Source organism: Aphidius gifuensis, linkage group LG1, assembly GCF_014905175.1.
Source record: "Aphidius gifuensis isolate YNYX2018 linkage group LG1, ASM1490517v1, whole genome shotgun sequence".
In the NCBI taxonomy this organism is placed as follows: Eukaryota; Metazoa; Arthropoda; class Insecta; order Hymenoptera; family Braconidae; genus Aphidius; species Aphidius gifuensis.
In genome coordinates, this window is record NC_057788.1 from 25057375 (window position 1) to 25071342 (window position 13968).

Sequence of the window (13968 nt, forward strand, 5' to 3'; positions counted from 1 at the left end):
TGATTTATGATATTATTGGAGTATGGATATTGTTGAATCATGATGACATGCATATTCATTCAAATAATTTATAAATTTAATGTCCTTAAATTTTTAAGTATAACTAATAAATACATTTGAGTGTGAAAAATAAGAAATTAAAATAAAATAAAATCAAAGAAACTCGAGAGTAATAAAAGTAGAGAAAAAAAAACAGACAAACAGAATTAAATATATTTTTTTAATATTTTATATATAAATTCACTTGAGAGTTTATTTGTTTCATAAATGTTTTTTTTTCTTTTTTGGAGTTTCAATATTTTATGGTGTTGGGGTAGAAAAATTATGATGATAAATTTACAAATATTTTTTTAGAAAAATCGTAAAAATTTTGATTGACATGTTTTTTCTTCTCAAATTTTATTACATTTGAGATTGTGAGATGTATATATATCATCATAGTGACTTGAGACAGAGGTGATAAAGTCATATGTGCCTTGAATCAAAAAATCTGTATTTTCATTTTTTATATTCATATAAACTGAAAAAATGGGAATGTCGCGAGATCGAGTGATGAAAATACCGAAGATATATATAACACACATACAGTGAAAAGAAAAAAATATACATGTATTTACAGTTGCACAAGAAAGAATATGGGTTCACGCCCTTCTAATGGATTTCACTCATTTTTATCCCCAGTTATTTCTTCGTGAACCGCCACCCCAGTGTCAAATCTCTCGCACCATACAAAATTCTTTTATAAAATAATTTTTTACACTATTCATTCTCTGATAAAACCCGTAAAAACTATTTTGCCATGTACAACAAAAACAAGAAAAATATACTCGACTATATAAAAATAACGGTGCTTAAATATTAGATAGAAAAAAAAAAAAAAAAAAATTTCCACTCACCAATTTGGCAGAAAAATTAATTGAAATTTAATTTATATTCAAATGTGTTGATTCTTTGTTTGCCACTTGTATAACTTTTTAATGATTTAATCAAATGCCAGACGTAAGAGCGTTTGACGACCTCAGTAATTAACAAAAATAGACAACTGTCCTCATAGAAAACTAACACTATATTTATATCTATTTCTCAGCTTATGATAGCTCATTAATTTTTTTTTTTTTTTTCTGTCAGTTATCATTATTGGTTTGTTGGTCTTTGGTCAGATATGAACTCAGCAAGTCAGCTGGGGTTCTCTATCAAATAATGATATTATACGTGTGATGATAATAAAAAAAAAAAAAAAAAAAAAAACAAATGAGAGATAAGCTTTGTCAAGTGGGTGAAATACAAGTCGAATTTATTTTTGTCACTTTGACATATCAATAGATATCGATTAAGTTTTATTTTTAATTATTTTTTCTTAGTATTTTGAATATTATTTTTATCTTTTCAAAGTTATTGGGGATTTCCATTTTTTTTTTCATTTTATTTTTTTTTTAAACGCATGCACTGGGTAAATTGCTACCTCATATAAATATATATTTGTTATTTTTATTTTTTTTTAAATCGATAGATGCTTTTATGACGATATTGCCTTGGGGGTTTTTTTTTTTCACTGAGCTTGTTATCAAGATGCTCAACGTCTTCGTTGAAAATGCTGGTAAAACATGCGACTTGCACTTACCCCGTTTCCTTTTTCAAATATATATAGATATATGAATTATATAAAAAATGGAAAGAGGCACTTGCGTGTTTGGTACTTGTGTATACACATGCATAACTTTTGTTACTTATAATATATATATTTTTTTTTGTGCAAGGACATCGGTTTTATTGAAGTTTTACATTTAGAAGTTTTACACTATTGCACTTGTACCGAACACCAAAAGTCAATAAAACTGAATAAGACTATACCTTTCACTAATTATCTACCTATTTTCAAATGTCAAAATTATTTCAACAACATTATTATTAATTTTTATGAATTTTCTTGGAATAATATAACTTGATATTCATTGATTACTTTTAAAATTTATTAAAAAAAAATTTAACAACCGAAAAAAAGATAAAAATTAAAATTTTAAAAAAATTTAAAACAACAAAATAATATAAAAATTTTAATTGATTTATTTTTTAAATATCACAAGTAGTTTAAGTATAAGATATGACTAAACCAAACAGTCATTGACGCTAGTTGTTATCACACTGACTCAACTGAGGTGCCTCTTGTGTCAGTCGAATTTTATAATTCGGCAATTCGATATACAGATATAAAGAGACTTGATATCAAATTTCGTAGGAGATATTTTGAGAGTTTTGTTATTGTCAATATTATTTAGTTATTTTATTTGCAATTTTTTTATCATGAATGAAATTTTAGTATTATATTAGAAGCAGGATATGAGTGAGTGTGATAATTTTCTATTTTTTTAAAAATTTTTTTATTCATTATATAGCTTATCAAATTGTATATATAGTTGCTGACTTTTTATTATCTAAATCATATAAAGATGATATATTCCCACGCTCCAAATAATTTACAAGATATATTATCTATTAAAATATTTTTTTTACATTATTTTTAGTAAATTAATTAAATGAACAGTTATTTTTGAAATATATTTCACCAGTCGAAATTGAAATTTAAATGAAATTTATTATAATGAAATCATTGATGTACCGGATGTTGCTATAGACAGCCAAAACAATCGTCAGATATATATCTCAAGACGATGATAAAATTCTTGAGTTGTATTAGTTTCAGAGTACCGTGTTGATGCGTTGTTATTGTTAAAAATCTCCGTTGCACGATAAACTGCTGGAGAAAAATAATAAAATAAAAAAACAGAATGACCAAATGTCTTTTGAGTTGTAATTGGCAGGTTATAAATTTAAGCAACTTCGTCTCGTGAATACAATACTAAATGAAAAAAAGAGATAAACAATAGGCAAAAATTATTTAAACATAAATTATCTGAATATACGGAAATATAAATAAATAATTTTTTTTAAATTAAACACTAAAGAAAAAAAAAAAAGAAGACACCTGCAGCAAAATATAGAAAACGTTTCGGTTCACTGTCAAATCATTTACCAAATCAATATACGTATATGTAATGTAGTCTCAGGGCAATTTGACACCGTGAAAAAAGGGCCATAAGTCGTGAGGATAGTAAGAAGACGAAGAAGAAGCGGAAGAAGAGGAAAGAATAATAATAATAAATACTGTCCTTCTAAAAACCGCGTTTCTATTCGTTTCGATCTTTTGCGGCAGCGTGAAATGACTCTTCTCACTTTTGAGAAGCTTGGCCACATAACATCTCCTTCACACGCACAAATGACTGTTGTTTATGACGCAATATGACACTGTGGGATCGCCGGTATGTTTTGGGAAAAGAACTATCATCAAAGGGTTCCAACAAAATACCGCTTTTCAATTTTTTAAAAAACTTTTTTTTTTATTTTTTCAATTTGTTATTATTTTTTTAATTTAAAACATTTTATGACTTATAATTTAGAGATATAATAATATTTTTTTCATATTAAATGAAACTATTATTATTATTATTACATATTTATTTTTGAGGAAAATTGATCAAGGGTTGAAAGTCATTTGAATTGTTATTGCAGTGATTGTTTGATCGATGCTTCTTAAAATCAAGCGGAAATTATGCGTCAGCTTGTCTTCATTTCGGAAGTTCTATACTGGCATCTCGATCACGCTACTATCTTCTATTTTGTTGATTGTATATTTCTCAACAAGATATACTTTTACTGATTAATACACCCCCACACACACACACTTTTCAAATAGTATCTCTTGTTGAGTATTTTTCTTATAGTTATTTTTTTCTTTTTATTCTACAAATTTATTTATCTATTAGTTTTTTTTCTTCTTTGCAATTATTATATTTTTACTAGTAGTGAGTTGAAGACATGAGAAAAAAAGAAAAAAAAAATCGATGCTCAAAATAAGACAGAGCTTTATATTTATAAACACAAAGCTTTGTTGTTTTCACCAGTATTTCTTTTGTCTTTTCTTGAGCATGCAAACGCAATTCTGTTTTACTTGCGGAAACATCGCGTGTCAAATTTATAACTTCGTTGGATATATACTTGCTCATTTTGCCTCTAATCGTATAAGCGCTTACAGATCAAAAGATATAAAATATCGAAGGGCATTTAATGACAAAATATAAATATTTAATACTAAAATTTATAAAAATTTTATGTTATAAATTTTTTTTTAATTTAATTTTTAATTTATATCTATATATTAATTTTTTTTTTTATTTATAATTAAGTGCAAAGCTTTGAATTAATTTAATTTGATTTACTGCTTTTAATAAAAATGTTGATAAAAAAAAATTATAAAAGAAATAAGAAAATATATATAAAAAAATATTTTTTTTCGCGTCCTTCGATGAAAATCGTGTAATAATTCATGCCAAGATTTTTATCCTTTAAAAAAAATTAAAATTATGTGTATGTGAAGCTCATGCATGGTGAAAACTTCAAAAGAAAAAAAAAATATTTTCTAATAAAAATAAAAAATATGAAAAATAAAAAAAAAGAAAAGTCTCTTTCGCGTGCCGTTGGTGATGGTTTATATATATTTTTTTTTATATAAAGGTGGGTCGGAGAGTAAGACTTTTATGCGAGATTGTGCGCTTTCGTGCATTCATATTTTAATGCGACATTCTATACGAGGTCAGATGCTCGCGGTAACTATAATGTTCTATTTGTGTATATGTGTATATGGGTACACATAATCATAGTTTAGATGAAATGTGTATTATGAAGCTCCTATATATGTATATTGTTCTCTGAGCGTCTGCTATTGGGCTACGCCTACATGTTAACATCATCTTGATCGAGGGGAGGATTAATGTCTATAAAGTAAAGATTGACTGGGTAAAAATAAAAACTAAATTCATCATCATCATCATAGACTAAAAATAAAAATACTTTTTTTTAAATTATGCCAACTAATAAACTCAATTTTCAAAAAAATGCAAAGCACCAGTTAATATAGACGATAATAAATTTTAAATAGTTGTCAATATATTTATGGCATTCAGGAAGAAATATTCAAAGTTGTTGTAGTTATATGAGATATGAAAACTTTATCTTTTTCCCAGCATATATTGAATAGTAGTGGCAAAGGAAGTATTAAAAAAAGAGAGATAGAGGTAGAGGAAAAAAGAGGGCAATACTTGTTGGCACGTGTCGTAAAATCGTGTTGGTCTTTGCCAACACCCCACGTAGTATAGCAGTAATCATACACCGACATATGCATTGCCTCGACGCACGTTCATTGCCATTACAAAAACGAATATATTCTCGTTGTTTAAATATACATATTGTCATTTTTGCTCCATCCCCAAGGCTCAATTACACCAAAATTCACGGAAAAATAAAATAAATTATTGCTATGTAAATATAATTTCAAGGTTAATGGGAATAGAAATATTAAAAAATAAATAAATAAATAAATAACTGATAATGATAATATAGAATATTAATTTATTAAAAAAAAAAAAAAAGTATATATAAAGTTTATAAAAGATCTTTTTGGGGATAAAGAATCACGAAATGAGCTTGTTATTGTTTTGGATATATACAAATCTATCTGCAGACACGCTAGAAGAACCAAAAAAATAAGATTAATCGACTTTTGTTATGATAGTATAATTTTAATCGATACAAATTAATGGAATATTTGAATAAATAATAATTATAACACAAAAAAAAATTGATAATTGAATTTTTTGGAAAATAAGTTTTAATAGTATCGGATAAGGTCAAGTGTTTAAATTAGAAATTTATTGATTCAAGTATTAAACTATTACTATCGCAATATAGCTGTATTGTATAAGTAATAATACGCGATAATTACTTTTGAACTTTCGATCAAATTATAAATAAATTTAGCGGTCAATGAAACTTTAAAATTTATATTCCATAGTATTTATAAAATTAATTCTAAAACAATCTATTTATGATTTTATTTTTTCTAGATTATTAAAGCATGCTTACATGCATGCATTAAATAATAAAGTAAAATATAAGTATCTGATGTATATAGTTAATAAAATTTTTTGTGTTTTCTTGTATGTTTACAGAACAGAAAAAAATCAGCCAACAATGGACAAGAGATTCATCGATAAGGTAAGTCAGAAAAATGAAAAAAAATCATGATAACATAATATAATCTATACAATATAATATATATGAAAGACGGTAAAAATATATCATAAACAATGCGGCATATCGTGACAAAAGATCCATTAGAATTGCCCTGATCGACAAGAGTGGCTAAGGGGGTTGAATTGTAGCTTGATGTGCGACCATGACGATCAGTTTGTTTTATCTTCTTGATCAAAAATTATATATGAATATAAAGGAAGAAAAAAAAATTAAAAATAAAAAAAAAAAAGTGAAGAAGAAAAAGAAAGAATTAAAAAAAAAAATCAGTAAAATCTGTACCCGCCCTGCAGACGGTAGATACGTTCACATTGCATCTGTCGTTACGCCCTCGTCTCTACTTACTATAACATGCATTACTTGCATTACATACTCGTATGTTTTTGGCCAACGGGATAAACTTGCATATTGTAAAATATAAAAAGTTAGGGTGAGTAGACAGAGGGCACCTATAACAGAAGAGGAGTCACCACCAAACTATTTTCACGTACAAAAGCTTTTATATGATCATATATATATACATTTTTATTTTTTATATTTTCTGTTTTTTATTTATTTTTTTTTTCTTTATTAATTTTTATTTTTTATTTATATATGTCTGGTTTTTTTTTTTTTTTTTGTTGAGGGGGGTATAAAAAGTGAGTTAAGGGGGTTTTATCCTAAATGTTTTATTACTTAATCATATCCTGGATATATGGGGTGGGATGCTTGGGCGTGTTGAACTTGCACATTAACCCGGCCAATTATTCATATGCCAATTGTCCACGTGGACACAATAATCATTATCATTTACTTTTATTTTATATACATGTATATATATATTTTTTTTTTATATATTATTATTTCTGTGAATGACATGAAAAAAAATTTGCACAAAAATTTACTATTTGATATTTATAAATAATAGTTGAAAATTTAAAAAAACTGATGGAAAAAAAATTGACGAGAGAGGTGCGAAAATCGAAAAAATAAATGAGATATATATATGGGCATTGACGCGTGAACCACCATGACAAAAGAGATGAGGCATCCCCATGTCCTTATGTGTCTGTTTCGGATTATTATTTTGTATATAATATATCTGTATAAGCCAATGTATTCTTTGACATTTTCATATTGAAATACAATGACAAATACAGTGAGAGATGAGCCGATGCACATTGACGATATCAGGTCGCAAACACAATCACCTAGCATTGGTGATGATTTTTTTTTGTATACATGTGTATTTGTGTGTCAATGAAAAACCATCAAAAATCAAGGGAATACAGTATGTAACTATATTAGGGGTTGCAAGCATCCCCTGTATACTATAGCACGCGCCAGCTGGCTCATTGTGATATTACTGTCCAACCGATATATCTCTGTGGGCTCACAATAGCGTAGCATCATAACATATTTAAAAAAAAACATTTCTTTCCTCAATATTTTTATTTTTATATACTAATTTTTTATATTTAATTAATATATAATTACTTTATTATTAATTGAGTATTTTAATATAATTTTTAAAATATAAATATTCATAATATATTTTTAAATTTTATTTATAATATTTGGCAAAATTGTATATGTATTTGAAGGGATGATATCGACGCCAATGAAGATCATCTTCTAATGTATTTACACGAGAATTGTATATACATATGTACATGCATCCCCATACAATATATAGACAACAGTTATTGGGGGTCGGGGTTATATTTGTCACCCGTACATACTGTGGATGCGTGTCATACATGAACCACTATTGTCATTCAAGCCGAAAGATTAAGCTAATTTCACACATGTCCGCCCGCTTTGCTTTTCATAAATTTTATCCCCCTCTTATTATCTTCCCTCCCATTACCCCTCTCCATACATATTACCAACACAAACCCCATTCACTCTTTTTTTTTTTTTTTTCATTGCTTTGACGGGACAAAGTTGTTTGATGGGCCCCAATGACATATGAAACTGTGTCACGTTTATAATTTCTTTTTTTATATTGTTGCTAAATTAAACAAACATAGTTTTTTTATATAAAAATTTTTCCTATGAATATATAATATATATAATATTTTATATCAATTTAAAAATTGCATCTGAATAAAGTAAAGGGTCGGTCTAACAAGTTGACATTATTTTTTTGATGTTCCTAATGATTTAGACATATATATAGATAGTGTCACATGCGTATGTGTTTGTATTTGTGACATAGATAGAAAACTTCCGATCAATGCTTTTGAAATTATGTAATATATATATAGTAAAACATCTGTGTAGTTTTTCACTTGATAAGTCGGTGGAAAAATCTTTTGAAATAACACCGCCTACATCCTCAACTTGGTTTACAATTACGCAAAATATATCGGTAAATGCATATGAGTCAGTGGAGGATGGACACATATATATCTGAGTAAATTAATAAGGATACACATGTCATGCATACTTTGTTTGGAACTTCTTCAAATAATTCTCACCAAATAACATGATTTATCGGTCAGTGGTTTTTTTTTTTTTTCGGTTTTTTCTTTGTTCAATTAAATTTCTCTTAAATTTATTATTAAATATATCAAGTTTTGTTGAAAGATGAAATATTGTTCACAGATGATATTTAAAATTTTTAAGTAATAGATAAAATTTTTCACGTTTGTTAAAAAATTAAATTTTTTTATGCCAAAGAGTTTGAATGATAATCGGTTTCGGGTTTGAAAAGAAGATAAAAATCAAAATAAAAAAATATATGCGTGTAATGATTTTGAAAATTTTAAAATAACCTTTGACCCATTGACCTCAACAAGGACATGATTTCTTTCAGAGATGTTCGACGGATCATTTGACACAGTCCTAAACTCAATTCGCTTTGCGTCATCCTCTCAGTTTTCTCGTTTTAATTTTTTTTTTATTTTCATTTTTATTTCTTTTTAGTTTTTTTTTTTTTTTGTTTCACTTGTCTCTCTTATATATATTATATACATATACGTTCCCATAAGCAAAAAATCTGTAAGACGATAGAAAAGAAGATGACGAGTAGAATGAGGTGGGGGAGGTTAGTGAGAGAGAAGAGCAAAGGTTCCCATGCGACGAATGAATTGTGCGCTGCGAATCTTATGGTTAGATAAGCTTTTGTGTTTTTCAAATACACGATTAAATGGTCTTGTGTAGGAGTGAAGGTACTTTGGGAAGAGAGTAGTTTTTTTTTTTTTTTTTTTTTTTAATACAAAAAGATGAGGATATTCGAGACGCTAACCCCTGAGAACCTTGTGATAACTTCTTTATTTTTTCTCATATACATTATAATTCATCATGTATTCTCTTTTTTAATTTTTTTTTTAAATTTTTTCCCAAAAATTATTCTGTCATTGGTTTACTCAATTTTTGCACTAGATTATTTTTAGTCTCCCGTTTATATAATTAGAAAAAATCCATGTGACTTGGTACGTTAACCTTTTTTTTGATATACAAAAAAAAAAAAAAAGTAATTCTGATTTTACAAAATACAAATAGACGCAACAGTAGAATGAGTACGTGACTTTTGACGATAACACTCGTTGTTGCAACTGTGGTCTGCAGTGTACTTGATTCTTATATACTATTAAAAATAAAATGCATATATTTACATCTTTCATTTGTTAGACTGCAGTCGTTTATCCTAACAAATGACAATTGGAATAAAAAAAAAAACATATTTAAAATAAAAAAATCATAATAAAATAATTTTATGAGTCTACTGAACTTTAAGAGTTTAAAAACTTTTAAAACAAAATAAAAAACCATATCAAATTTATCTTTAGGGTCTAGATACATTAACCACAACGAACATTGCAAATAATAAAGAAAAAAAAAAAAACATTTATATATAAAATTGAAGCATAATGAAATTGACATTTTCCAATTCGATAGAGTCTCATAAAACTTTGAATCGATAAATCATCTTGCAAATCACAATCTCTGATTTAATAATAAGACCCTCGATAATAAAACCTTGCACAAAAAAGAAGAAAAAAAAATTACTAAACAATCCTATTTAATAAAACAAAACAACAAAACAAATAAATAAATAAAATTATAAAAATTAAATATAAATCTAACAATCGACCGAGCTCATTTGTTTTATTGACGTCAACATGTTCCATCGTGTGACTACTTTATGAGTCCGAACTAAGAATAAGCCAGCTTGATCGTTAATAATGAGAAAAAAAAAAAAAAAAAGAGAAGAAGAAAAAAAACTATAATAATATAAAAATAATAAAAAATAAAAATCTGTAGGGCTAATTCGCGTGCAAGATAACGCCAGCAAACGGGTATAAAATAAAAAAAGGGGTATGAAGGGAGTCAATATGTATATGTGCATGTATATATACTATCGTTGAATTGGTCTCACTCAGGTCACGTATGTTCATTTATAGGTTGATGGTAAAAAAAAAAAAAATAATAAAAAAATATACTTTGTTATAAGAGTGAGGAAAAAGTTAAACTGGAAAAGGCCACTGTTAACTTGTGTTGTTTCTTGAAGCACTGAAAAAAGATTTTATCATTTTAACCCACCATCCTTAATACAGTAAAACTACCCCTACTTCATATTGACCACCCTGATGACAATATCGCGTGGCTACTGAGATAACCGGCCGTGTCATTCCTACATCGACTTCTTGGTCTCGTATATACTTACACCCTTCTTTTTTTATGTTGTATGTCATATCATTTACCCTCTTTCGTACTCTCTTACTATACACACATATACTTCAACACATTTTCAAATTTATATATCGTTACATTAATACAGACAAGAGAATAAAAAAAAAAATTATATATAAAAATAAATATTAATAATAAAATATACGCTTGGATGAATTTTTATTTAAATATATTAATTTGAATTTCAATGACAAATTGAAATAATACAAGATAAAAGATAATTAATTCCTCCTTTTTTTTTTTCATTATGAGTGTATGTATATGTGGGTCGGTTTGTAGGATTGTATATTGGGCAAGGGTTGAAAGTTGAAATTCTTGTCCACTTTGCGCACCACAGGGTCGCTGGAATGACTCTGCGGGAAATGAGAATCGTAAAGCAATGCTAAGCACGCAATTCTATTTATGTATGTGTATATAGAAATAGAAAAAAAAAAAAGCTCCCCTGGCTGAGAAAAATCTACAGAATATATTTTGAAAGTGCTTCATTATGTTGAACGATAGTTTTTGAATTTATATATACAGTGTCAACTTTTGCCACTTTATTACGCGAATATGATTGATATTTATTAATGCCTATAAATACAGTATCATCGCAAGTATATACATTTATAATTATTTTTTTGATTTTGTTTATAAACATTTTTTTTTACTCTTAATGTATCTTTGGCTCTTTTCTTTTTAATTTATTTCCTGTGTTTTCATGGAGAAAAAAAGAAAGAATTTAAATTTAAAAGAAAAATAAAAAAGTCAGTTTCACACTCTTTGGATGACGAACCAAGAATGGGCGAAGGGCCAACAGAGGATTTCTGAGATTTAATAACCTCGTCGGTAATAAACTTGACGACGTGTTCAGTACTCGAGAAGAAGAAATAAAATTAAAAAAAAAAAGTATATATATACCCACACACAGACACAGGAGAAAATAAAAAAAAAAAAAAAAGAACGAAAAGATCAGAGAAACAAAAAGACATTTCTTGCATTGACTTTAGATTTTTTAATTTTATTTTTTGTAATTTATTATGTCTTTTTTTTTTAAATAATTTTTTATTTTTTTGAGATTTTATATATGTCAAATCTGACTTAATATTAGTTTACATATAAAAACTTGGAAGAGGCGGGTTAGGTAGGAAGGTAAATTAAATGATTAATAGTACTTCCACATGCAGTAATGCTACTTGATACATCTTATCGCAGATTTGTGTTTCATGACGTAACATATAACATCAATGATTTACCTATTTAAATCGATTAATTCAAGACTTTTAATTTTCTAATAAAAAAATGATTAGTAATCATGATCTCAATTAATGCCACTCGTAAAACCATCGGAGAAAATAAAACGAAGAAAAAAAAATAAAAATGCTTTGTAGACTTTTTAGTATATGTATAATAAAAAAAAAAAAATGTTTATCGGTCGATAGAAGAATTTTGCAAGCATCTGATTGAATTTTAATTGATTCATGAGCATAATAAAAAAATTTGAAAAATAAATAAATATAAATAAACAACAAATGATAAAGAATGAATAATATAAAAAGTAGAAGAAAAGTCTGTTAATTTATTGTGAGAATTTTTTTTCTTTTTTTTTGATAGACTAGAAATATAAAAGACCCGACGGACGACTTGCGGTTTTTTTTTTCATTTGTGTATGGAAGCTTTTGATTAAACGAGGTGGGAGTCTTTAAAATGATCGATGTTGATTGTTTATTATTATTTTTATTTTTTTCTTATTTTTCGTGATTGGATTTTACATGCAATGAAATTCTACTGTGTGGCATTATTTAATTTTCAGTCGATTATTACACTTCGTATGGACTTCATATTTTTTTTTCTTTTTTTTTTATTCTTGTGTTGTTCATAAACAATAGTGACAAGGAAATTTTTGTTTTTTTTTTTTTTGTTAATTATTAAATTAATTTCGTAATATTTTTTATAAAAAATTGACCTTTAAATTATCATTGAGACATATATATCATGAATCATTAAACGTGATGATAATGCAAAATTTGGCTAATCGTGGCTGGACTATATCAATGTCAAGTATCGATTTCATGTTAATATATCAAATACAAACTTGAAACTCAATTTATGTGCAACAGTGTAACACAAATTTATATATACAATCGAAGAATAAAATTATTTAATCTCTTGATATTTAATTAATTTAATATTGAAAATAAAACAGTAAACATAATTTTTTTATCTTTTAAAAATATAAAAACTCGATCAATAGGTTCAACAGGAATTAGCAACCACAAAAAAACAAAAAAATTTATTCTTGAAACTGAATTGATATTTTTTTTTTGATTAAAAAATAGAGTAGACAATTGAATATAAAGATGATATTTCATAAATAAAATAATATAGAAATTAATCCTTTAATTTTTAATTTTTTTTTCTGTTCACGAGTATAACGTTTGAAAAAAAAAAAATAAATAAAAAATACTATATTAAAGTCCAGCAAATTGAATTTAATTGAGGTCGTCAGGGTTATAGGGTTGTATGTGTATAGATGCACAATAATAAACTTGGAACAAAAAGACAACGAGGGCGGAAGCAGGTTTCATCCGTCAAGCGGTGGATCGGATGAGAACTGGTTCGTTTGTTCGGTCTAACAGTCTCAAAAAGTAAATTCAATATTATATATATATACACACGATTGGAGATCTTGCGTACTTAACGTAAAAGTACAAACGTAAGAGCAAAAAAAATAAAAAAATAAAATTTCAAATAAAGATGAAGGATAGATGAAGAGAATACGACGGACAACTGTGACCTACCTCGCGTAGGATCATCCGATCTATTCAATTCTTCTTACGTTCATTCAATTTTATATATTATTTTTTTATTTTTATTTTATCCAGGATGCGAGACAAAAGAACCACGATGAAACAGAGCTTCCTTTTTTCTCTTTTCTCTTTATCACCCCTCGCCCAACTCTTCAAGTTCCCTTTTCCAGGATCATATATATATATATATTCTATTTTAAATCATAAATATATATATAGAGAATCAATGTGTATATGTTGTACCCTGTGGTTGTGCATTTATTTTACCGCTTTAAATCCGCGTATGTATTTTTAAATTGTTTACCACGCGGTTCTGACTTCCGGTTCTGTGTCGACAAGACTTGATCACAGCTAC

General features: G+C 27.0%; 1 protein-coding gene and 1 long non-coding RNA gene across 3 annotated transcripts in view; one reads left to right on the forward strand and one right to left on the reverse strand.

Annotated features, from left to right (window-relative positions):
- LOC122856598 (histone-lysine N-methyltransferase MECOM-like) overlaps positions 1–13968 on the reverse strand; it is a 51727-nt gene that overhangs the window by 35828 nt on the left and 1931 nt on the right. The window lies entirely within an intron of this gene.
- The window catches only part of LOC122857578, a 50896-nt gene that overhangs the window by 19218 nt on the left and 17710 nt on the right, over positions 1–13968 (forward strand). Inside the window, exon 3 of the long non-coding RNA XR_006374230.1 lies at positions 6063–6108. This is a non-coding gene — a long non-coding RNA (uncharacterized LOC122857578). The remainder of the gene's footprint in view (positions 1–6062; positions 6109–13968) is intronic.